Source organism: Amblyomma americanum, chromosome 11, assembly GCF_052857255.1.
Source record: "Amblyomma americanum isolate KBUSLIRL-KWMA chromosome 11, ASM5285725v1, whole genome shotgun sequence".
In the NCBI taxonomy this organism is placed as follows: Eukaryota; Metazoa; Arthropoda; class Arachnida; order Ixodida; family Ixodidae; genus Amblyomma; species Amblyomma americanum.
In genome coordinates this window covers 77,039,017-77,042,397 of record NC_135507.1, presented here as the reverse complement: position 1 = coordinate 77,042,397, position 3,381 = coordinate 77,039,017, and the positions used below count along the sequence as shown (strand labels likewise).

Genomic DNA, 3,381 nt, shown 5'->3' with positions numbered 1-3,381 from the left:
ATCAACTCCCGCGCGACGCGCGCGCGCGTCCCTGTCAGGAAGGCGGGGGCAGTCTGACAGCTCGCGCTGTGTTGCGCGCGCCGTCGCGAAGCAGTTGTGCGCCTCCTTTCCGAGCACAAAATGGCTAATAACAACAGCAGGACACATTGCTGTGTAGTAGGATGCAGTAATACGTATCTGAATTCGCCTGGGACAAGGTTTTATGGATTCCCGACGCGACACTGGGAGACGGAACGGCGTGAGCGCTGGATTCGGCTTATTCGTCGCCAAAAGTAAGTTTGAGCTCCTTTTCATGTTCTCATACCATGCTGTAGACATAGGGACTCTTTGCAGTTTTACAGTGCAGGAAAAATCAAGTTTTTTGGCACTGTCTTGATGCACTTTCGTGAACTTATATGACGATAGATAAAAAGCGCCGCAGCATCGTTCCTTGCAAACGTGTAGCGGAGTATCATGTATATTTGTTGTTATTTTGAACTATGCAGCGAAGATGGTACGGATTGGATGCCTTCGAGGAAATCAAAAATATGCAGCAGGCATTTTGTAAGCAATGCTAAATCGAATGAAGAAGGGCACCCATCCTACGACCCAAGCATCTTTCCATCAGCGTACAAAAAAGCAAGCACAAGTGGTTCGTCCGGGCGTCATGACAGGTATGCTGACAAATGTATCAACTTCGGGTTCATTAATGTGTACTTGTTGTTGTGTTTTCGGGGCTAGATATTTTCTCCAAGAACGCGTAATTGGCCTGAAAAACGACAGCAGGCACATGGGTGCATGCAGGTGCGCTTGTAAAACTATCATATGTGTTCGCCACAATCTCGAACGCCTCCATTCCTGTCGGCTTGCTGCACATCTCTTAGACCATTTTAAATGTACTACGCTGCTGTATTTATTCCCCGTTCAGAGCGGCGTGTCACAATACTTTTTTTTTTGCTCCGCCTGGTCGAGAGCTTAGTTGTTTTAATACATTGTGCTGGCGGCGGTGAGCGAAACGTCTGTTCGTCTGACGACTGACCTTGATTTCTTTTCTTTTTGCACTTCCGCTTAGTTTTGTTGCATAATATTTGCAGGCGAAAGGAAAGAGAGAGCAGAAAGCATGATCAGCAGATCGACGATGATCCTCGCCCACTGAATGCAGTTTCACCTGACGCCAACTCTCCACCGAGTGGCAGTGACGAAACTGCGTCACAAAAGAAGTTTGCCGATGTACGTAGGTTTTCCTTCAAAGCAGCATTGAGCGTTTGCAAAACTGTGAGAGGTAGCTTATTTGCGCAGCGAAAACCACTTCACCGTGGCAGCCAAGCCGGTTCCGGGGACAGAAAATAGGGTGCAGTGCTGTAGACACACATAATTCCTGCACATTTCTGCAATTTGTTGCTTTCGCGATAAAGGTAGTTAAGTGCAGCTCTACCAAGCCATTCCTTAGCAGGTACAACTCACTCTCCCCGCGCTGCAATCGCGAAGGAAGGGTGCGCCAAGGCAATTCATGTCAATGCATACACAGCGTACGGCTTGGACAGATGTCTTAGCGCTGCACCCAACTTCTCTTCCTAGGATAGGCAGCGTCTTCATGGTAGAGTTTTTGCTACGCAGGGAAGTTGACTCACGGAATCTTGAAAAGGATCAGTATGCAAGCAATCCGGAAAATGTTAACAGCAGCCGCTGACCTGCTACTTTTTTTTTGTATTTCGTGCATTGCAGGCATGCACGATGACCGACATGGAGCCCGAATGCCTTTCCGGGGAATTTACGTTCATCTCGACAACATCAATTGCAACGCAAGTTGCTGTGTGCACCACAGGACTTCCACCACCGCTGAACGCGGAACCTCATGTGATTCAGCTCAATTGTGCGACAAAAACGTGGGCCCTGTGCGGAAACAGCCGTACTTTGGAGGTTTTAGGGCACTCCATGGTAATGAGACTGCGCTGCAATCCTTCACTGCGGTGTCATTTCAGCTTTTTTCGTTGCTCCTAAGTGTTCTTCCGCCAGGAACGCAAAGGTTAAGGGAGCTTTCCGTTGAGGACAAGCTTCTTTTGTTTTTGATGAAGCTGAAACATGGCTTGCCGTTTTCGTTTCTCGCTTCACTGTTTTGCGTGCACAGCACAACGGCGTCCAGGGGATTCAAGTCTGTTCTTGTGAACATAAAAGTAGCAACGAAAGACTGGATCTATTGGCCGTCACGACTAGCAGTGCAGCGCACAATGCCGCCGAGCTTCAAAAGGCACTACGATACGTGCAGGGCTATTATAGATTGTACTGAAATAGAAACCGAAATGCCGCCAGATGTGGAGACACGCAACCTGTGGTTTTCCCACTACAAGGGCAGGTACACCCTGAAGTATTTAATCTGCATCGCACCGAATGGTGCAATAACTTTCGTATCAGAAGGGTACGGCGGAAGGACTTCGGACGCGACCATCACAGTGGACGGCAAGCTGTTATCCCTTCTAGAGCCTGGCGATGTCATTCTAGCGGACAAAGGCTTTCCGGGAATTCGCACTGACGTTGGGGTGCAACAGGCGACACTTGTGATGCCACCATTTGCGACGAGTGCCCAGTTTACGGAGTCAGAAGTCGATGCGACGTATGAGACAGCGTCTGTCCGCATTCATGTGGAAAGAGTTATCCAAAGGCTGAAAACGTTCAATATACTTTCCCAAAGAATTCCTCATGAACTGACTGGGTATGTCGATGATATTGTTCATGTGGTCGCTGTGATAACAAACCTAAAGCCAGGAATTTTTGCAAGGAACGAATGCAATATCTCATAAGACACTCTGTTTATTACACTTCTCGGTATGTACATATTGCACAGCTCTGTTTTTGACTATTTGGTAAATAAACAAATCATGAAAAAACTGAGTGTATTTCATGAAAGGATTACTGCACCATTACGTGTTGTAGTATTCTTTCAAGCATGTCAGGTACTTTGTGAAGTAAAACTCCCAGAGCACCGGAATCGCTTCGACGAGGTATTCTTCATCCCGGGAAATTTTAATCGTCAGGGAATCAGCTTCCGTGTAGACGTAAAACCAGCACTGTTGAAGCTCCAGGGCGTACAGGGAGATCTGTATTTGAGCGTAGTAAGTGTGCTTTTTTCGCAGCTCCAGAGCATCGTTCTTTTGCAAATATGGCAAAAGTGGATCTGTTGTCAGCGTCTGACCTCTGCGACTGAAGGGGCACTTTATCTCCAAAAGCACAGCCTCGTTCTCGTGCGTCCTGCATTTCAGAACAGAATAATCAAATGCAGCAATGGAAGTTATTGATGTTCTGGCAAAATAGCAAAAAGGTGATATCTTGTACAAAAATTATTATATACTTACAGAAAGATTCCGTCCGGAGAGCACGCTAACCACGACTCCTTGCGTGAAACAA

The 3,381-nt window shown here is 47.2% G+C and overlaps 1 pseudogene; it reads left to right on the top strand.

Moving 5' to 3' along the window:
• The first annotated feature begins 1,710 nt into the window (after positions 1-1,710).
• Positions 1,711-2,826, top strand: LOC144111260 (uncharacterized; annotated as a pseudogene).
• The last annotated feature ends 555 nt before the right edge of the window (positions 2,827-3,381 follow it).